General features: G+C 45.0%; 1 protein-coding gene across 6 annotated transcripts in view; it reads right to left on the reverse strand.

Moving 5' to 3' along the window:
- The window catches only part of RALGAPB (Ral GTPase activating protein non-catalytic subunit beta), a 2,310,294-nt gene extending 2,301,263 nt beyond the window's left edge, over window positions 1-9,031 (reverse strand). For 3 of the 6 annotated variants that reach the window (XM_085618931.1, XM_085618928.1, XM_085618926.1), the window contains exon 1: window positions 8,776-9,018. The gene's annotated coding sequence lies outside the window, so the exon portion shown is untranslated. Of the gene's footprint in view, window positions 1-8,700 lie in introns of all 6 variants that reach the window. The other 3 variants (XM_085618930.1, XM_085618927.1, XM_085618929.1) reach the window with 2 other exon arrangements.
- Window positions 9,032-23,617: the final 14,586 nt, after the last annotated feature.

Below are 23,617 nucleotides of genomic sequence, written 5' to 3' on the forward strand. Positions count from 1 at the left end.
AATCAATGAGGTGATGTCCAGTAATCTTAATAGAGCAATAAGCCCCAGCAAAATAAAAAAGGCAATTGAGTCAGGGAAGAAGGGCAAGGCACCGGGACCAGATAGTTTGCCAGCCGAGCTGTATAGAGCTCTGGTGAAGTGCTTGCCCCTGTGATGGACAAATTATTTTCTCACATCTTTGAAAAAGTAGGGAATATGCCCCCCTCCTAATGAAGCCACGGTTGCGTTGATTTTAAAACCATCAAAGTCACCCAGTCAATGTGATTCATATAGGCCAATCTCTCTGCTTAATCTGGATTATAAAATCTTTGCCATGATTTTTGAGAGATTCAATGGCGTTACAGGTCTATTACACAAAGACCAAAAAGGTTTTGTAAGAGGGAGGGGCATTCAGGATTGGACATATAATCTGATCAGTGCCATAGATCTAGCAACATTGCACAAATTACCATTGGCCATAGTCACACTCGACGCCATGAAGGCGTTTGACCGAGTGAACTTGGTGCATTTAGCTCACGTATTAGAAAGATGCAATCTGGGCGAAAAAATTTGTAGGGCAATTTATCAATCTACCAAACGCCCACAGCTAGAATCTTGGTAAATGGCAATCTTTCTGCCGCCATAGCAATAAAGAGGGACATGGCAGGGGTGTCCCTTGTCACCGTTGCTTTTTAATCTATATATTGAGCCCCTTGCGGAAAGGATTAGACAGCAAGCCGATATATCTCCTTTCAAGTATAAAAACTGGGAAAAGAAAGTATGTTTATATGCTGATGACATGAGGATATACACGTCTGATTTACTCGCGGCTATTCCAACAATATATAGTTTTGAACAACAATTTAGCCAGATCTCAGGATATGAGATTAATGAGTCAAAAACCGAATGTATGGCCTGGAATATGAACGTTAGTCTCCCAATAATGAAAAATGAGATAAGGTATTTGGGCATCATAATCACACAAAACATTGAACACACACCAGACACAAACCTACGTAGAATTGACAAAGAAATTTCTAACTCCCTAAAGGGCTGGGCGTATCTGCCTTTGACATTAATAGGAAGAGTCCCTATAGTAACAAGCATTGGCACAGCCAATAGGTCTCGCCTTTGGGACCTTACAAGTGTTTAGCCAGAGATATTGACTTTGCCTATGTCTTTAAGCTGTGACTTTCATTTTGTGAGGTTGAGGCAGAGGTGCTGCTTGATTTTGTATACTTTGAAGAGTGACTTTGCAACTCCACTTTGATGTCTTTCGTTAAGATGAGAGAGAACCCTTGTGAACATGCTTTATTCTTAAAATGTTTTATTGAGTCCAGTTTATGATTGTCTGGGCCCTTTTATTCTATTTGAAAACTTTGGTTCAGTGTTCAGGCATACTTAGCATCTTGCCTATACTGTCAAAAATAAACAACTCCTGTGCTACTCAGATTAGCCAGGAGAGGTTGACCGAGAAAGAACTGAACCATAAGAAAAGTTTATTTTTGATAAGCTAAAGACATACGATTGAGGCTCTTCTCCTATATTCTGTTACTTTAATCTGCGGTGTAATTTTTTTTACTACATGAAGCATTTTTATGCCAATGTGACTAGAATGCTCTGTATACGTATCTGTAAAAATGCATAGATCTATGGGGCATAGCTGAAACTGAGTGCACTAGAACTGAGCAAATTCGATTTTGATTATGTAGAAGTACAATCCGGCTGGGAGTGACAAACCTTGATGTTTCAGTCACAATTAAATTGTAGATATATTGAGTGTTGTATAGAATAATGTTACTCCGCTGCAATATAGAGAGCACAATTTCTGTGGCTGTTTTAGTTAGCTTGCCTTCGCTAAGCACCGAGATATTCCTTTAGGTATGATTTGTTGTGCTATATTAAGTGTTGCTAATATAACATATGGCACTGAGACAAATCCAGGAAACTGTGGTTTAGCTTTTGAAAAGGGAGTCCCCGCCTATGCAGGAACCAGCAATAAGAGATGCTTTGTTGGTGAATGCTGTATTCCCAAACAGGAATAAATGGGATATTTTTGATATATTTATGCCCATTCCTCTAATATGCAAGGTAAATAAATGGTATTGGAAGCTAGTGCGTAGTGGAATCTTTCCCAAATACAGAAATAAGTACTGCAGAATTTAGGAAGCGGTGAGAAGGTCCTAGTAGAGGAAATTAGAAGCTATCAGCTGGGGACACCCTGGCAGTGGAATTGTATTAGCTCTACGGATAAATACTGGCTCATAGGTATCAATGGCTAATGGAGGAGGCATTTGCCTTTGGAATTGTCCCTGAATTTACCAGATGCTAATTACCAATACATCCACATGGAATAAAAGGCTTATTTACATTTATCCTTGTTTTGCGCTGATAACAAAATTGTTTGGAAAGTACTAACTTGTAGATTGAAGAAGTTTATAAGAGGAATAGTACTAAGGACCTATGAGGAAGAGCAGGTGCTAGGCTCCTGAGTGGATATACCGATTTTGGTTTTAAGGTGGGTTTTAAAACTTAGCCTGTAAAAGATTTTAGAATTATCAATATTGATAATTAGTGGACGGATAGGGCTATAAGATGTTTGTGGGTTATGAGGGAAAGGGGAGGATTTCAGGGAGGTTGGGGGTTAAGGTCTCTGGAGAAGCCTCCGCTTTGTGACCTCATCCTACACTGGAGAGACCTGCTGACAGCTGCCTCACCCAACACTGGAGGTACCTGCCCTCAGTTGCCTCAAAGTCCACTTGACAGACCTCCACTTTGTGACCTCAACATACACTGGCCTCAGCTGTCTGACCCAGCACTGGAAGGATCTGCCCTCAGTTGCCTCACAGGACAGACCTCTACTCTGTGACCTCACCATGCGTTGAGGGGACATGCTGCCTTACACTTCACAGGTGGGCGGGGGGGGGGGGGGGGGGACTTGCACGCAGTGATCTCAGCCTGCACTGGTGATACGTGCCCCCGGTGCAGGGGGGCTTCTCAGTCTCACGCCCACGGTTTCCTTTGTCCCTGCTGGGCCTGTGAGCTTGGCCGCCAGCTGTAAATATGTGCTTAGTGGCGAGCACCTGCCCTCTGGGACCACCAGGGAAGGACAAGGACCCCGACTGTGACGGACACCAGCTGATGACGTGCTAAGATGAAACACTTGCTAAACTCCCAATAGCGATGTTTGCACACCTTCCTTAACAATACCTTTCATTGTCCCACCTTGCTTGCCTGGTTTATTCCACCCCGATGCACCCGGATTTTAAAATTATTAGTTCTGTAAACAGAACCCCCCCTCCAAGTGCATTGAAACAAAGTAAGCCTGTTCTATAAACCAAACAATGTGCAAGGGCGGTGGGGCGCTATAGTGCTGTATGCTTAGCCTTCAGTGGGCAAACAAAGTCGAAACAGATCTAAACTGTGTCAGAGCGAGAACAGCCCCAGACACTGCCAACGCCAGAATAGAGGCAGTCACAAGCCGGCAGGACGGGACGGAAGGGATGAGATCAGGGCGAAATGGATGACATGAAATAACCGCGTTTACAGCGCCTAGACCAGGGGTATCCAAACATATACAGTACAGTTACGAAAGGTTAAGCGGCGTGCATGGACAGCCCAATGGACACCTATAGTAGTCACTAGTAGTGTACCCCCAACACTCTTCCTAAAGGTTGTATCCCTTTCAGAGATATGGGGCCCATTCATCATTTTCAGGACAGAATGCGCGCACCTGCATCAGCCGTTCCCGGGAGAACATGGGTAAATATCTGAACATTAGTACGGTCGGTTGATGTTCCTGCTGCGGTGAGCTGAGCCTGACACCAGCTCATTCGCTGGAATTCTATCGACTCTCTACCCAGCCTTTCAACTGTCGGAGTACAACATCTTTAAAAGCGTGCACACTATCGTAGGTGCAGCTCAGCTTACGGAGCCAGCCTTATCCATCTTTTTAATCAGCTGTCATTTTTATGCAAGGGCGTGTCAAGTAAAGCAATCTGGTGGGGCGGGCCTATCTGCTAAGATACGCAGCAAACAAATATACATTTCATATGTATACACACATATGTATGCGCAGACTGACCATACAACCAATTTAGGCGCTCTGTGTGTACGGCAGCGCAATGAACAGCATGCCCTATTAGCTACGATGATCCAAGCAGATGTTCTGAAAGTTGCAACCTTTAGGCAGCGATTCTCTAAAGGCGACCCGGCCGGTCTTAGAAAGGCCTCTCAAAGTACGTTCTACAATCACTGCTGTGATTAGTGGAGAAGTGCTAGCGGTGCAACTGGCATGCGTTGAGAGCGCTGAGAACATCCGGTGTTCGTTTCGGGAGCATAAGACTTTTTCCAAGTGTTGCACACAGCCAACACCTCCCAACCCCAGGAGGGGCTGAAAGGCTCAGTGCTCGTGATCCCGAGTTCAAATAGATAGCAATATTGCACAATTCTCTCTCCAGTGTGTGTCGCGCTGCTTTAAATTGTAATAACGGTCCACTCTGGGAGACACCGGTTTTCATCCTTTGTCCTCCAGTTTATACGCAACGCAACAGTGCAATAACCCACTGAGCGATCAACAAAACTTACTAAAATGTGACCTATAGCTCCTGAGGAAATAATATTGTAAGCAAGATGATGATATGGCATGTAAACAATATATACACGTACTGTTTATGCAGTTTTTAGAAAAACTCAATAAATAACGTCTGAGCGAAATCCTATACCTTTCTTTACAAATATTGGCATAGCGCATAGTAGTGCTTGCATTGCTCCCAGACGTTTTAACAATGAAAACTGCAGCGCAGTAAATACATGTGTGTAAAATAACCTATAGTTGTGTATGTCGATGTGTTGTATTACATTGCAACATTCATGCAGCGTTTCAGTGCCATGACGGGGTCGCTAAGCGCTCATAACAATATGTTGCTTTGATTGACATGCATGACGGACAACTGAATAAAGGCACGCGAGTTATTCAGCCAGGAGCCACAGGAGCGGTACGCAAGGAGGAGATCTAGGCACTGGACCGCTGAACTTGGGTTAAAACATTACTAATCTCGGTTTCTCAACTTCCCCACAACGTGTGACCCGGGGCAAACACTCATCTCCCCAGGACTCAATAATTCAGGTAAGAGCAAGACTGCGTTGCCCGGACAGAAGTAGTGGGGGATGGGGGGGGGGGGGGGCAGAGAAAGGGGGGTTGGAGTCATGGTTGGGTGGTGTGTGTGTGTGTGTGTTTGCATGGGGGAGAGGGGGGGTTTAAGAGTCTCTACAGGTCATTTTTACTTTTCTAAAACAGGAGCCTCCACTCTAGTTACGTGAAGTGGGTGGGGGAATGTTGTCCTAGCACTCTTTAGTCAATCCCCTTGATCGAGACATTTCTGCCCCCGCGCATTATGGGTGAGTGTCTATAATGCAGCCTTTTCAAACAGTTGGACCTCCTGTTTAGAATCCCGGAATAAGTAGGCGTTCCCAATCAGACTTTGCATCCTCGCAGCTTTTTCTGGAACCGAGATTCTTAAGTTAAAAAAAAAATAATAATTCAGCTGCAGAGATCCTGTGAAGTATACACATTAGAGCGGAGTGATAATATTTTGTTGTATATTACTGTGGATACACCACCCGCCCCCGCTCCTACTCCTATGTTCAGCCACGGGATTATCACCACCATAATATTGATGTGGTATGGAAGCAGATAGCTGAGAACGTCTCCTTTCAGTAACAAGCCCGCTAGTGGTGCACGCTCGCCACAGCAAGCGATCTGTTTTTAATTACCGAGCCTGTGTCCGGGTGCGATAATTGAAAACAGATGTGGCCTGTGCGGGTAACCGCACGCAATAGGCCGTGGGCGGAGCAAAGGCGGGACATGCACCCGCCGTTGCCCTATTGTGCGCGTCTTTCTAAGAAAGACCGCATGCAAAGCCCATTAGCCTCGGAGAAAAACAAAAGCACACGCACGAGCGTGTGGTGAGCTTTCTAAAGCCCATTACTAAAAGTCGAGCAAGCAGCGCATGCGCGCTGCTCTAGGCTCGACCTAAAGATGATGCTTTTACAGAAACTCAAATTTTTATTCCAAAACATTCCATTAGCTTTTGAAGGAGGATCTAAGGAAAATACAAATAAAAGTATTTATTTTTGCATGGGTCTCCAAGGGCATAAGAATTTCATTGAAAAAACTACGAAGAAAGAAAAGCAAGGGGGAGGGATTATGTGCACCTGATCTAATATTTTTAATGCGGGCAGGGAAATGCTTATGAATCAACCAGACAACTCAAGACATTGTGAGAATGTTTAAAGTGATGCTTTGGGATTTAAAAGGAGGAGATCAAGCCTTCATATATAAGTTTGGAGACCCACACTTTTTCAAGAAGGTACGCCTGAAGTCGCTAAGAGATACAGCGACCACCTGATTTAAAATCAGAAAGTTGTTAAAAATTAGCTATTATAGTGCTATGGCACCTATCTGGGATTCCCCAGGATCACCTGAGTGGACCAAAGACACGCTGGTAACTCTGCTGAGATCGGCCAGGATTAAGTGCTGGGTTCAACTCAGTCCGGAGGGTTCTTCGTTATCATGGGAAGAACTAAGTAACATTACAGACAGTGAACTATCGAAAATCAAATATCTTCAAATAAAAAGCTGGACCCAGGCGATTGGCATAGCGGTGGGTGGTTCAAAAGAACTGGAGACGGCTCTGAATACGAGAAAGCGGAACAAGAAAGAGACGGCCAATCTATACTGGATAATGATTGACTTGGCTGACAGCGACTTCATCCTTCCATCTCAGCTGTGGAGAGAGTGTTTGCCGGGTTCCAGCACAGAAGAAATATGGCAAGTATCTTATGATTTACTACACTCCATAGTACCGGCTGCCAATTTAAAGAGAAATCACCTCTTCTCAGGGTATATTGGTCCCCTTTCAAGCTTTCTAAATTTGCAAGAGGATCCATTCCCTGCTGTCCGAAGTGTCAGCAGGAAAAAGCAGATGATATCTATGTTTTTAAGATGCCCAATGTTACACCATTTTTGGGGTTCTGTCATTGAAGGTATGGAAGCCATGTTTGGTTTTGATATCCAGGTGAGCATAATTTTAGTATTTTCCCAGATTATGAGTTGTTAGCACGAGATACAAGTAAACCATTGCTCTATTTAATCTTACTCGCCCGGAAAGAAATTTGTAAATGCTGGATTAAGAGTACCCCCCAACTTTTCTAGATTGGATAAATTTGATTAGGTTTACAATGAAATTGGATAGGGCCACTTGGAAGAGGAAAAAAGTTTTCTGGTTGCCATGCATGGGTTGGCTCGATTATCTGTGATACCAGAGACTTATCTGTCCAATGATTATGCCTTTGCACAGACTTACCACTCGGGTCAGTTCCGGGGGTCATCCAGATAGAAGAACTGAACTGACCGAATACGAGAGGCTTTGTGTAAACTGCATCCATTCAGATCAGAGCTCTCTTGCTACTGGCGCCAATCAAGAGAAAGGGGGGGCCGCAGCGCAAACAAACTAGACTGTGGGTACATCTAAATGGCATAGGAGGACAATAAAAAAGTGAAAGAAAAAGGAAACGGTTGTTGAGCAAAAGGGATTTAGTAAAAGTGTCCAAACAGGCAGAGAAAATTACACGAATAAGAGGGTCTGATGTTACAGATTCCTATCATTTTTTTTAGATGATAAAGCTATTGATTCAGGATGTATTTCTACGCCAGAGGCTCATGAGTTTATGTCTCAGGATGAGAACTCTGCTCCTTCCGATTCTGATGCAAGTGAAAATTAGTGTACCAAGTGTTCCAAGGTACAGCAAAGATAGCATCGCAATGTGGACATGCCTTCAAAAGTATAAAGACTCATGTGAATTAACAAATCTGTATTTTTGATATCTTTTAATTTTGCATGTTTCATTTGCTATTTATTTTGTGGTAAGGGAAAGGTGTAGAACTGTGCCTTTAACTTCTTGCGTCCAATGCCGCTCTCAAGCATCCTTGTGTTTTCAGGTGCTCGAGAGCGCTATTCAATATGCTGGTCAAAGTGTTCTTTTAAACATGTATGTGCGCTCAGAAACCCTTCTGGGTTTGCGAGCAGATGCATGTTTGGGTTTAAATGTATAGTAGCCTATAAATGCATGGTTATTTAACAGTTGCAGTAGTTGTACATTTTACTCAAGTTGTGCGCCACGCTGAAGTGGACTCATTAATACCAAGTATGTTGTTTAATTTAACTTTATCCCGGCGTTCCTGTTTACGTGTGTCCAGTTCTTACCTGAGGATTTACTTCTTCATATAAACACACACGCAACAACACGTTTCATATTGTTTACCAGATGTTACGACAAGGTTAGTTCGCTATGAAACGAATATTACACATACAACATCGAACATACATACAACATCAAAAAGTCACATATAAGCCAAGTGAAACCTTACTATTACTCCCAAAGGGAATTTAAAGAACGTAAACCCTTGAAATTTGTGAAAATAACCGATTTTAGGAGCGTATTTCCTGTTTGCAAATATTAAAGCCCTACCGAAAGATGGTAGCATGTTTGCTTCGTTATGGAGTAAATGGAATTGAAAAGAACAATGAGAATGGGGGTATGAATTCGTCGTGCACTTCTCCCACCGCATATAGTAACTCTATTCATCCAGCTTTAAACTCCCTCTTTAAGGCGTTTTGGACCCTTCCCCATTGCTGATTCGCCCACTAGGATCCTTACTTATGTCTTACGTCTGCTCTACCTCGCCCATCCTGGTTGTGCATCATGCTGAAAACACCTCAACGCGAGCCTTACCTCAGGCTGAGTACAGACTTCACATCCAAGTACCTCTGCTTTGCTTCCGAAGGCAAAAGGTTAACTCCTAGCTGCTTTTTTAATTTGAATGACAGGTTAATGGCAAACAGTGTGGAAGGCGTCTGGTAGGCTTAACTAAGTAAGCCCCGTGACTGGTTAGACAAAAAAGACCCGCCCCTAAAAAACGATCGTCTCACACCAGCACGGAAACATTACTACACCCGGAAGAAATCTCTCGTGAATGTTTCACCGGAAATGACACCATTATTGCTCCGGAAGGTATGGCCCCGCCACGCTTCTTGATGAGTCGAGTTGCACATTTGCATGTTCAAGTGTTTGTTACCCCTTGGGCAGCGAGCTTAAATTGGAATTGGTTGCGAGATGAACTTTCTCTCACTTTTTGGTTGCTGCTGAATTACATACATGCCAACATTTCGAAAGAGGAAAGTGGGAGATTTTTTAAAATTGCTCCCATTTAGTTATATTACGGCCAGGGGCGTAGGAGACACTAAAATTCTGGGGGGGACAGGGACAACCTTGTGCACTTTCCAGTGACCCTATACAAATCACCGCCCGTTAAACAAATACAATCGCATACTTTCGAATTGAAATATTGAGAAAAGCAGGTATGTAGTCACAGTTTGCATGTATGCTTTATTGTTGTTTACATTCATATAGTAATGAGACCAAATGTTTAAAAAAAACATATATATGAATCTTGCATCTTAATGCACAAAGCAAACAAAGGCCGCTGACTTAGGGTGGGGGCGTCGTGTTTGCAAGTGCATTAGGGTTTGAAAAGTACCTGCTGCTGCATTCCTGGTCTCCAGCAATTTTCAGGCAACAATAAAAATGTGAAGATAACTTTGGTGATTAATGTTCTTTTTTTGAGAGAGATCGAAGGCTTGTCTAGTGAAAGTTTTAATTCAATAGGTCAGTGAGTTACTGCTTTTGTCTGAGATATTCTTTTGGTATTTGAAGTTTATAAGTTAAAATCCTAACATTGAACAGTGAGCTATTAACCGTCATCAAAGAGCTGCATAAAAACTTCAATGTATAGATTAGAACGTTATGATTTTTCCCCAGTCTTTCCCTATCCTAATGTTGGAAAATGGGTTCATTAGGATAGAAATCAATTCTGATTATTGAAGAGAACCCCCCAACCATGGTGTTATGTTTTACATTCTGAGTTTGTGTTTCTCTAGTGTTGCAAAGCCGCCCTGGGCACTCCCCAACTTTTTGCTGACTGGTACTGGTGGTACCTGACTGACTGACCCTGGCCTCTGCCTAAACAGCCAGTGCTATTCTGAAAGAGGCACTTAAAAATACAGTGAAAACACCTACATACACTAGAGTGCACTATGGGTTAGGGTACCCCTATGATTGGCATGACCTCTCCTATAAGGCCCTAGTACATAATGGGGCAGGGGGATTAGAACTACTTTAAGTCCCTAGAATATAATAAGGCATGGCAGTTTAGAGGCCAGCCGCCCTTTCTGCGCTTGCATGTGTGCACTGCTGAAGCCTGAGGTCAGTTTAAAAGTAGCCCAGTGTTATAGGGCTGCTTTTAAAATGCAAATTGTGCCCAAACTCGACTTTTGGGTTTGGGGAACTTACACATTGATCAACTAAAATGTTGGGGCAAAATTAAGTGGAAAAATGTTTTCCACTTAATTATGGCTGTATCATATTTGCCACATAATACATAATCTGCTGCATAATCTAACGATTTCCTCCAAAACAATTTTGTAGCTCAAACGGATCCCAAATTACTCAAATAAATGTGACTTGTGTTGCTGTGAAGTTTAGGGCCCTTTGCAAAGGTTAGTAAAGAAAACAATTCCTAAGAAAACAATTGGTCCCAGACACTCCTAATGACACTCAAATTAATACCTGTAGGAGAGTGTAGTATGCAATCAATTCATACAACCAAAAATGTATAATGTAAAGGCACATTCAACAGGGAAATCTCATAGATAAGAGGCCAACCAAAGTCAATTAAATTGCAAACATCAATTTATTTCCCGCTGAATCATAGTCATAAAATGCAAACTTAGGGGCTGACTACGATGGCAGGTGGACTTCAGTACCACCGCCATCGAATCGGGGAATGGGACCGCTGGCCTTCAAGGTGGAGGCCCCACGATAGGCATTACAATGCGACTGCCACTACGGTGTTCGCAGTGCCTATCTTTTACATTGCAGCAGGTGCTGCTGGCTGCATCATCCGCCGCAAAGTAAAAAAAAAAGGAACATATTAAATATATCGGTGCCTGCCACATGGTGCAGTGATATGTTGTGGGGCATCATAGATGCCCCCCAGGACCCATGTCTGAGGTCCAGGGGTAAAGGGGCCTGCTACGGGCCCCCAATGTCCCTTTCGCCAGCATTTCCATGGCAGGTGAACCGCCATTGATAAGCTGGCGGGTAAGGGACATCGTAATCCCTGCTGCGGTGCATGGTAGGCACCACCAGCATTGTAGGAACCACGAGCCCCTCCACCACACCGGCAGGCCCAAGAAGCCCGTCTGGTGCGTGGTGGTTGGTCTTTCCGACCGCCAGGTAACCAGCCGCCATTGTAATATGGCGGGCTGTGATGCAGTCACCAATGGCGGTGGGACCGCCACCGACGGGGTGACGTGGCGGTCCCACTGCCATTATAATCACCCCCTAAGTTTGGAGTGCATGCAAATCCTACACTGCCAACCCCTGGCAAGTTGCACTGCTAGTGCTGGAAAAAGGCCAATGGAGGTACCAATGGGTGAGGTGGACTGGCCTCAAGGGTCTTGTGACCTCAGTGACAGATTAACTGTCGATCTAGGATGTGCTTCTTCATATGCCTGCCCGTAAGACTGGAAGTGAACTGCAGTATGGATTGTGGTGGACAAGTCCACCTGCGGGTGCTAAGACACCTGGGCTTCTAAGGTCTATCGGGCCTTCTAAGGTGTAGCATCGGAATAAGCTCTGTCAGGAGTGTGGCCTGGTGAACTGGTCATGAAGGTCTGAACATGGTTCTCCAGTTCCAAATTCAGCAGCTCTGGCCAGAGTGCCACATTCTCTCCCACACTGAACACCATACTGCCCCACTGAGAGAAACTCGCACTGCCTTCAGCACAACTCAATTGTGCTGCGACTAAATTCGAATTATGCACTAGACAACAGTAAAATGCTGCCTGAAAAAAAATGAATAACACCCTGGAAAAAGCAAACACTCATAGGGAATGCAAGAATAAGCAAAGCATGTGAACTGTAATCAGAAAAAAACATGGTTACCTTAACGGTTTTAAACTCATTATTCAGAAATCGGTAAGTGATTATGCCTGAAAAGTTCAAGACATGGCTACAGGGCCAGGAAGGGACCCCTTTCAATGTCCATTGCTTATATCCTTTCAAAATGTATGCAGTTTGGTTTAAAAAAGACCACATCCCCAAACATAGAGCCGCATTTTATAAGCTAAAATAATTAAAAAGTTGAAAACGATCATATTAAACGTTTCCACTCTACCCACTCTGCAGTCCCTTTAGGAATGGCGCACTTACCCATTACCCACCCTGGGAAAACAATGTTGTTCAAAGAAAGAAGATAAAAAGAAAGTAGCGCTTTCACTGGCAAACTCTGTAAAGTGGTGCTAATGTGTGTGGGTGTAAATAACAGTCTGGCCTGTCTGCTGTCCACTCTGTATTGCTTTATTTAGGTATTTAACTATTTTTTCTCTCCATTCCAAGGTTTTTCTTTTCAATAGAAAACGGTCAGAAAAAATGAGGACATTTACAGCCAGTGTTCAGCCTTTTTTGAATCAGTTTCACAGGGGAACAAATAAAGAAAAGGAGAGGCAAGAGAGAGTACCTTAAGAGCTGCCTCTTGAAATCAGCACGTAAGCAGTAGCGAGACAGAGACAGAAAGAGATGGAGGAATAAAGAGAGGAGGGCAGCCGCCAGAGGCAGATCAGGAGTAGTGGACACGGTCCTTGCCATGAAGGAAAAGAGACAGCGTTTATTTTTTCTCCATTCTCTGCCCTTCCCAGAACGGCTGAGCCTTCCTGCAGCATAACAAAAGGCAGAGGGCGGGTGGCCTCTGACTCCAGGCAGGTCAAGTGCAGGGCCATTAGGTAGCGCTTTCGCGTGCTAATGGCCCTGCGATAACAGAAGGGAGAGGGGAAATTCCTTTGTCCCCTCGTCCCCCCCACCCTTGTCCCCCGTGTCCCCCCATTCCAAAATCTGGGGGGATATATCCCCCGCGTCCCCCACACTTCCTACGCCCATGATTACGGCCTGCATCGGATTTATTAGCGTGTATGGGACTTGCGACTTGCAAGTGTGCTGCTGCCTGATCAGAAACTCAAATATACGTTTTCTCCATACCTGTCAAGAGCACAGATAAATCGCTTTGGCATGCAGAGAAAGTGTGACAAACATGCTCACTTGCTTGCAGGAGCAGGTTACTGGCAGTGCATTAATCGAGTCACTGCTATTTGAAGCCCATGGAGGAATCAGGTTTTTAGGTCGAGCTTGGTCAGTGCATGCTGCTCTGTAAGGCATTGTGTATTGGAGTATGGACTTAAAGCTCCCCCCCATATTTTTAAATGGCTTGTGTCATAGTCCTTCGTAAATGCTGGCTTCTGATTTGTTAATAGGATTGTTAGTCTCCCCTTAGTACCACCTTGTCTTCGTTTGTAACCTCCCATGAGGACTGGCCCTTTTACCTCTGTTGTTATGCTGTGTCTTATTTACTCGGGAAGCACTATTTTCTTGAATGAGTTTCTCCTACTGCAGGCATGACATGCTTTCTTGCAACATTCAGTGTGCCATGCGCGCTTTCACTTTCTATGCAGCCCAGGACAATGGTAACCGCTTCTTTGAAATTAAATAAGTCTTTAGTCAAGAGTTTGAGCTATTGTTCATTGTAAATGAAAATGCATTTTATTTATGTGTTCATTATCAAAACAGATAAAAGGCATTGTCACTTACAATGCCAATAGCTTAAACTCTCGCAAATGCGAGACCTATTGCATAGAAAATTCTTGTTGCATGCAGGAGACTCTACTAGCCTTGAATTTGGTAGTCTCCCGCCTGAATTGTGAGGGTTGCATGAACCAGGTTCGAGTCTCTATGTCTACGCAACATCATGCAACCCTGCCAAGTAACACACATCTGGGGTTAAACTAGAGCATTTTAATGCTGGTGTCTTCATTACCGCACTAAAATGCATTAGTCATGCAAATCATAGCGTTCCTCGACCTCCTGAGTTGTGCTAGAAGCAAAGGCTGCACAGCATTGGCGATCGTGCTATCACGTGCACTGCTGATTATTTCTGATTAAATAAAGACAGACAGGACTTGCAGCCCATTGAAGTAACTCTGCTGTCATGATCCACAGTTGCACGATGGGCTACTTCATGATAAACACTGTTTTGTAAATACAGCAAGCAATATCTGACCCTTCCCTCATCAGCCCCTACTGGTAGTTACCAAGACTGCTGCTTGGGCTTCAGTCAGTTGCCTCATGCCCTACAGGGTCGGACACGCTCTTTGTGCCCTACAGAACTCCTTCCTGGATTCTCCCTCCACTTGCCATCCAACAAGCTCTGGAAGGTCACCAAGAAGAGCAATTCCCTCCTCTGTGGACTCCCGGGGCAGCCACTGGAGGTGCCCCATTCACCTCAACTGGGAGACATTCAGGGGCGGGTTTCCCACGTCCTCTGTCTTTTTCTTTCTTAGCAGGTGACTGGGCCATTTTTACAGGCTCCAGTCCATCTTGACTCACATCCTGGGCAGCCATTGGCCTGGTGGTTGCCCAGAACCACTCAGACAACCCTAACATTTCCAGGTGTGCCTTGAGCTCCACTTCCTTCCAGGTAGTGTGCTCAAGGTCATTACCTAACAAACAGTCCACAGGCATTGCAGGGCTCAGTCCAATTTCCAGAAGACCTGAACATCCCCACTACTCAAATGGAACAAGGGCCACTGGATAGCGACCCTCCCTGTTGTCAGCCACCACAACCTGGTGGAATTCATTGAGTATCACCTGCTCTGGGAACACCAGCTGACTCCTTACCATAGTCATACTGGCACTGTGTCCTTCAGAGCCTTAACACCTTGCCCATTTAGCGTAATCCATTGCCAATACTTTGCATTATTTGATGGCACATGGAGTTTAGGAACCATCTCACTGTCACCCAGGGACACTGAACTCTCACATACTTACTGGGGCAAACTCCTCCACCAGCACTACTCTCAGCACCCCTGGGACCTTTCCTCCAGGGAGAGGTTGTGTTCTTTTTGGGCACTTGGGATCCCTCTGATTGTGCCCATACCCAAAACACGTATAGCTTTTCGGAGTTTTTGGCTGCCGACTCTTGTCAGGGAAGCCCTTCTTCTGGTGGCCAGATTGGGTGCTTGGACTCCTTCTCTTGTGAGTGGTTTTAGGGTCCTTGAGAAAACTCCTTTTTATCTCCTCCCTCTTTCTTCTGATGTGAACCTTGACCACCCTGTTAGTAGTCCCCCCCCGCCCCCCACATACCTTGTGGGACACTGGTGCTGACCCATGTGCCCACCTTCCTCAGCAAGTTTCCTGGAGTCAGTCAGCATGCTATTAGCCAGGTGTTGGCACAGCTCTGGGAAACAAATATCAAGCATGTGCTCCTTCAAAATCAAGTTGTACAGCCTGAATAATCATCAACCTTGCTGCCCCCCACCCAGCCCTTCAGTGCCTTGCTTGCATAATCTAAGAAAGCCACCCATGCCTGTGATGATATCTTGTGGCTGCCCCTGAATCTTTGCCTATGTTTCTCAGGGGTCAGTCCTAACTTGCTGACTAGAATGGCCTTTGTTTCAGTGTAGTGTGTCTGGTCACCCACCTCCAGGGTTAAGAGTGTATCCCTCCCCACTGTAGGCATGTACCTCGACAAACTAACCTCCCACCCCTGGACTCCTCTGGTGTACTCTCAGAGCTGCTTCATAGTTTGCAAACCATTTATCTGTGTCATCCTCACCACATAACTGGGCGCCAAGTCTTTTAGTATGCGGACCCTCAACTTCACCAGTGGACACTGTATTATTACTGCTGGACTCTACTTGTAGTGCTCTTATGCCCAGCTCTCTGAGGCTTAGCTCATGGCCAGCTTCCTCTCCTCCGTGGCCAGCCTCTTCTCAGATAGAGCTTGTTCCTTCTCTGGTTTGGAAAGTTTTTGTTCCTGGTCCAACTTGGCAAGCTTTAGCTCCAGCTTTCTCTCCTTCTTTCTGTCCTCCAGCTCTCCTAGGGTCAGGTTCTTGGATGAGACACTGCTCTAGGAGCAACCACTACTGACGGGATACTGGTTTCCTTCTCCATAGGCACTTCCGGATCTACCTCAGAATCCAGGGTCAGCTCCTCATCCTCCTCAATTCCTTCCTCCTCCACTTCTGGGTTGCCAGCCCCTGAATTTTGGGCCTGTGCCCGAGTGCTTTCAGTGCCTTTTGCAACACCACTTTCCAGGTTAAGGCTTTAGAGGACAGGTCAAACCATTACTAAATAGTTTGAACTGAACCACAGTGTAGGTCTCCAGCTTGGCCATCTCAAAATCCATCTTTGTTGGTGCAGATGCTGCTTCTCTAGACAGACACATGGTTTTTGCAAAAAATAAAAAATGCCAGTTAGGAAGAATTGAAAAGGATTCGATTTGGTCTTGGTATAGGGCTGTAGGTTACACCGAGCCACTGTATGCTACTGCACATGCCACAAGTCCTATCCTCACCGCTGATCAGCAATGTTAGAAATTTGGTTCCTAGTTGTCAGAGGCATGCACCCTGTCCAAGCAGGAACCACAATCGTAGTCATGGTAAGTATGATGCACACTAAAAGTTGTGCTCACCCTCTGGTAGCTTGGCACAGAGCAGTCACACAATGTAAGAGGTAATGTGTACAGTATTTGTGCAACACAACACACAGTAATATAATGAGAACACCACAAAAAGACTACACCAGGTTAGAAAAATATTCAATAATTTTATGAATGAATCCAGACCAAAACTCCAATTAGTGAAAGTCGAGATATGATTTTTAAAAAAGATTAAATGTAAAAATTGCGCTTAGAAGTCTTACTACTTATTTGTGAGTCGAGGTCCATATAGAGTTCACAACGGGTGATTGTGTCAATAAAGACGATATTTCATTTTCATTGATGTATGCATTGATTTCCATATTAACATTCTCCATTCTAGTTGATTTTTCAGTGACACTACCCGACTCATGTATTTCGGCAGGTACTGTACTTGGAGCCCGTTGTTTCTTAAGTTCGCTCCTGCGAACCACTACCTCCCTATTTACTTGCAATCTACCTAGTTTAAGGACTGCGTTTTTACAGCAGGTGATCTCTAATTGTATAACCCCGCATACCAATAGAAACACAATGACAACTGACAACAGTGGTTTACATAGCCTGAATATCTATTGTGGGAGCCAGGAGAACCAATTCAAAAAACACTCCTACTCGGGGGCACCTCCCTCTTCACACATGCTTCTTTGTAGAATATGCAGTCCTTGAATAGCAAGTGTCAGTGTTTCATTGTCCATGTCGTTCCCCGGGATGAACGTGCAGCAGGCTGCACAAATCTTGGCACAGACCCCCTCCCTACATTGCAGTCATTAAAGCAAGTACATAATGGTTCTGTATTACCATGAGTTGAAGGGCTGGGGTTTTTCCTTGATTGAATTGAGGCCGAGCTCAGTGCTGTTCATGATTTTAAGCATTTCCCTCCGAATAATCTGCAGCGAGCGGGCCTTAGATTTTATCTTCAGGGTGAAGAATGGTATAGACGACCCACCCCCCTGCCCCCAGCTGTGTTTCCGTGAACAGCCTGAATTCTTCTGGAATGTGTTTGCACTGACCCCAGCCAATATAGTCCTCCACTCTCCTTTCACAAGCTTGGTGCAGCAAGTTGGTCTTTTTCCTTAACGGGTGCTGGTACAATTCTGTTAGCTTTTCTCCAGGAATGACCAGGGTCGAGGTGTGCAGTGTGACCAGGGAACACAGTCTTCTCCATCCTGGAAATAGCTGAGTATATAGAACCAAAAATTGGGTTACTGTTCCTATAAGTACACCATTACTGTCCACAAAGAAAAAGAATAGGGGAGAACAAAGGGGCTAGATTCTGACCTCACTGGTTGAGACAATCACAGATACTGTCTCTTGTTACCCTCACACATCCCGATGGTTGTCATGCTTCATCATTGGGCATTGGTCTTCGTCGGGCCGGCGCTGCAATGCCCTACGGGTCCCCTGAAGGGTCACTTTGGCGGAGATCTTTTAATTACGCCGTATGTTGAGTGAGGGTGTGAGACTTTCCAGTGAAAGGGAGGGTGAGTGAGTGACTGACTAAAACTGGCTAGTGGATACCCTAAAGGCTATTTAATATGTTGGTTCCCCTGACAGACTTAAAAAACCCGTAGGTTATGTGTTACTGGCTAGGTAATGATGTACCCCAGTAACACTCAGGTCGACATGTTTCGCGCCCTTCAGTGGTCAAAACGATCCCCGGCGCTTCATCAAGACCAAAAAGGTAATTGTGAGAAGGGAAAGGCAAATAAGTAAATAAAGACCTCTATATTAAAAGTAAAGCCGTTCCCCTTGTGAAAACTACAGGGTGGCATCAGCTCAATTGATGGCCGCTCTTGTTGCAACCTAGATAAGTAAAGACTAGATAAAAACACAGACGATACACAGACAAACATGAAAACATAATTACTGTATAGCTCTCAATGGTGAGATGATTGATGGCATCTCAACTCAATCATGTAGTCTCTTGCAGGGCAGGAGAGAGGTGCTGTGGGCGCATTGTTAGGGTGTAGAGTGAAGACGCCAGTTATATACAGTGCACATGTTCACTAAAGTGGATCAGCGCAAGAACTACAAAGTGCAGTTTGTTGTGCTCTTTACATGAAGACACTGGTAGCCATGTTGTAAGTTTCTAAGTCTTCTTTATTGGTTCCAGTTCCAGGTAATATCAGTCTTAGTTCAGCCATGTACCAGCTCCTACACCAGCCCCACCAGGAGCAGCCTGCCTAGCTGCTCAGCCCATCTCCAACTGTCATCACTCATCCACACAGGCACCCAGGAATTCCATTCATCACAGTCACACCAACATTCCGTTACCATCTCTCACTCTGGCTGAGCAGCTAGGAAGACCTAGGCTAATTACAATTAAATGTAATACTCAGGATATAACATTATCCCTTTCCTTTTAAAATGAAAACAAAGATTATAATACTGAAGCAGATAACTACACACAAGATAAGCAGTGATGTTCATAACTCAAAGATGCAACTAAAAATAAAACATCACAAAAGAGAGAACAATGCAAATAAAGAAAAGATGGGCAAAAAACAACATATATAAAAACATGCATCAAAATTCCCCATCCTCCCTCAAAAAGATTATTAATTTAAATCACAATCAAAGTTAACGCAGAGAAACAGACTAACACTGCATCGCGGAGAAACAGACTAACACTGCGTACCTTTGGGAAGGAGTATAAATTGTCAAACAACTAAAATTACATACTAACAGTAACCCCATCCTTCCCCCTGAACATTTGAAAAACCATGTAGTGAATGGTGAACACACCCCACGACAAACACCCGAGGCCAGAAACAGACAACAAGGGTGAACCAACACTACAAATACACGTGTACCACAATATGGACCACATAGAGGGTACACACAGTGAGGCGCAGGGCGACTTACACACGACCACATCTGAAGCACGGGGCGACTTACACAGGACAACACGTGATGCGCAGGGCGACTTACACACAACATCTGAAGCGCAGGGCGACTTACACAGGACAACATGGGAGGCGCAGGGCAACTTACACACAACAACATCTGAAGCGCAGGGCGACTTACACAGAACAACATGTGAGGCGCATGGCGACTTACACACAACAACATCTGAAGCGCATGGCGACTTACACAGGACAACACGTGAAGCGCAGGGCGACTTACACACTTACAAACAGACAAGACGTGCAGGGCAAGATGACTTACCAACAGACAAAGAAGTGGGAAACCACCCACCAAGACCAGAACCACCCTCAAGTGGGAATAACCTGTGATGACCACCCACCAGGAGACTAGGACATCCCAACCAATTAAAGAGCATAAAACTGTGGCATCACAACATAAATTGAACACTGTAGAACACCAAAAGACTGTGCCCTACGCCGGTGAGCGATTTCTCACCCGAGTATACTTGACAAGAACATCCCTTGCATAAGGATACCTATGCTTACAAATAAATATAGAGCTAAATCTATGACCCAATCGTGCATGTAAGGGATGTAACAAAGCGGTACAAATGTAAAAATGCATCCACAAAATGTCATATTATACACTGCCATAATGCCCATGCAATAAGCAACAAGTCCATGAAAGTAATGACCCCACATATAATGGAACCGATCTTAGCAAAAACAAAAATATGACAATTAGACACTGTGGCTTAACTCATTTTAGACTGTACAATGTATTGTCCATCAGTCTTAGGCGCAACCCGCAGAAGCCAAGCGCATCTCACGCTAGATGTAGTCACACGAGTCTGGATAATCAGCACGCGCTTGTGCTTCACTTGTGCAGCAATATTCCACAGCTGAACCTCGCCCCACGGACTGTCCTTGTCCAAAACAACTCACCGCCATACTACAGACAGTCCTGATCAAACTCAAAATCCCATCACAGGCAACACGAACCGCTTCGATGAACTTTCCACCGCTTTGTTGTACTATTCATCAGAAAGACTCTCGCATTCCAATCTTCATACTCCCAAAAAGATGCCGGCACGTAGTTGCGGCCATGCCGGGTGGCTCACGGCACGTCAGTGCACTCAAAACGTCCAAGGCATAGCTGAACCTGCCAGGCACGTCACAACTGAAGATTCCACAATCGTGATGAAAGGACTTCACCGCAGAAACAGCACGCGAACCCCAAGTCGAAGATAAGCGTGCTCGCGCGCTCCATTTAAGAAAAACGCTGTTGCAGTTGAACTGCCATTCGTGCCACAAACGTAAGAAAACCCTTTGAAAAATCACAAAACATGTATGTTCAAGTATTGTAGAAATGTGCTCCAGCCATAAATTAAATTCCAAACGAAGCACAAGAGTTCCACGTGCCTCAGAGTAGGCAAGTCATTTCTGGTGATAGAATATCATAAATCAGCATTTGACTCACCTAGATAGACCCGACTTTCTGCAGGCAACGAGACCAAGCAAGGGAAAGAATCCTCAATTGCATGACGAGTAGAACTTGCAGAGACATGACAGTTTGGAGGTTTCAAACCATAAGCCTATGTTGTGTAGCCATTCCTCGCAGAGTAGAAGCATCGCTATACAGGGCTGTGGCAATAACAATGAAAGGCACTTCCAAAGTAAACGAAAAGATTGGTTAAAACTTATCTGTGCTTTCCAAGAATCACCCAAGCAATAGTATTGGCAAAAACAAACCACCCCTGTGTGGCGCTTGTGAAGTACATTTAGTAAGACTGACAGACATTGTGATCTTTGTAGATAGATGTGGCTGGAACACCAGGTAAGGCTGTAGTGACTACTCCTCCAACTCACGAAATCCTTTCAGTGGAAAGCGTTGTGGCTGGAACACCAAATGCGGTTGTAGTTTAACTACTCCTCCAACTCACTTATAATCCTTTTGTGGCTGGAACACCAAATGCGGTTGTAGTTGAACTCCTCCTCCAACTCACTGTAATCCTTTAGGTGGCTGTAGTATTCCCAGGCTGTAGTGTCATTTGGTGGTGACACTGTTCGTTGGGGCTGTCCGTTGGAAGGACACTGGTGGGGCTGGCTTGCCTTTTACTCCATTCTGCTTCATGTATTTTTCTTTCTTTTTTTCTTTGTAGTTGCGCTGGTTACAATGGTTTCTTTGTAGACTCTGGTTTACTGTTCAGTCCTTAAGCACACTTGGGTCCAGGTCCGCTCGTCGCCAAAATTATGTTGTGCTCTGTACATCAAGACACTAGTAGCCATGTTGTAAGTTTCTAAGTCTTCTTTATTGGTTCCAGTTCCAGGTAATATCAGTCTTAGTTCAGCCATGTACCAGCTCCTACACCAGCCCCACCAGGAGCAGCCTGCCTAGCTGCTCAGCCCATCTCCAACTGTCATCACTCATCCACACAGGCACCCAGGCATTCCATTCATCACAGTCACACCAACATTCCGTTACCATCTCTCACTCTGGCTGAGCAGCTAGGAAGACCTAGGCTAATTACAATTAAATGTAATACTCAGGATATAACACAGTTCACACTCATTTACATCACACGGCAGTTGGTATAGCCCCCGTAACAGGTTGTCGGTGCGAGGTATTGCCAGGGGCCTCCACCGTGACATTCCATGCACTCTTATCTATTGGTAAATAAAATATTGCTTCACAGGCTATCACATGTCCGTCCGCACTGTAACAGGCTGTTGTTCGCAGTGGGGGAGAGAGAAGAAGAACAAATAGTATTAAAGCGGCTGAGTGGAACACTGCTGCTAAAGTGGCAGTTCAGGCAGGATCGCCTGGTAGCTACCGGTGGGAGACCAGAGGTAGTATACTCACGGTTTCAGATGGGTGCACTCTGCTGCATCACCTACCCTCTCATGTGTGCCTGCATATTGGTTGGCTTGTCCGCCGGTCCCCATGATATAGCTTAGTGCCTGACGTCCAGGTGCCTGACTTCCGGTGGGCGTGTCTTGTCATTTTTACACGCAGGCGCCATCTTGCAAAGGTAATCTTATTGTGTGGTCCCATATACTTGTTGGAGGGCATCTGAACTAATAACTCCAAGGATATATCAGAGTTCAAGGTGCAGGGTGGGGCCAGCACTAGGGGTGATCTTATTAAAATACAGGGACTCAGTGTGTCCTGATCTGAGTGTGTGATCTGATGGGCAGCAGCAAAGGCTGCCATGGAATGACTAGTAGAGGGAATGTGCCATGTCACAGCCAGAAGGAAGTATATAAAGCCTTGGTCTGTAGGTTGTCAAAATATTTGAAATATTTAAGGAGGGGCAAGCCTTGGTGTGTTGGTTAGGCAAATACTTGTGTGTTGCACTGACAAAGTCCTCATAGTTCTATCCATGGTATATCGTCATTTGGTCCCCTCTTGTGAAACTGAAGGCGGTGTACCCAGCCTTGTTCGCGTCTCACTAGGGCTAAGTTACTCCAAGTCGGATTGTATTCTAAGATAGTCCACTTGATATCATCAGCAGCATGTTTCTTTTCAATAAAGTGGTTCCACATTCTGGTGGAGATGCGTCTGCATCGTATTGTGCTCTTGTGTTCGCTGATCCTGAATTTGACTGGCCCGGTGTTCATCCCTACGTAGAGGAGTCCACATGGGCACGAGATAAGATAAACGTTTTTTGGTGTTACAGTTCGAGTGTTGTCTTTGTTCCCATGTGAACTCCCCCAGTTGCAGTGTCTTGGTGTGTTTGGTGGATGCACAAGCGTTGCAGGTTCTGCAGGGATAATGGCCAGTTACTGGAGGCAGGTTCCAGAGGGTGTTGTACCCCGGTTTCTTGTGGGGACGTGGTCATGTGTGTACAGATTGGTCCCTAATGTTAGTTGTCCTCCTGAAGGCAAACCTAGGTCGTGTGATGTTCAAAGAGTCTGTGTTCAGGATCTTCCAATTCCGTAATATAATGTTTTTATATGGTTGGACAGGGGGATGAAAGTGGTCACACAAGTCATCACGTCTTCCTTTTCACGGGGGGCTGCACCACCATGGACCACCACCTCCCCAGGGCATTTCTTTATTGTCTGTGGTGGGCCTCGCAGCCCCCCAAGCCCTAGGGATCGCCGCCTCCCCGGGGTT

This window comes from Triturus cristatus, chromosome 7, assembly GCF_964204655.1.
Source record: "Triturus cristatus chromosome 7, aTriCri1.1, whole genome shotgun sequence".
Lineage (NCBI taxonomy): Eukaryota > Metazoa > Chordata > Amphibia > Caudata > Salamandridae > Triturus > Triturus cristatus.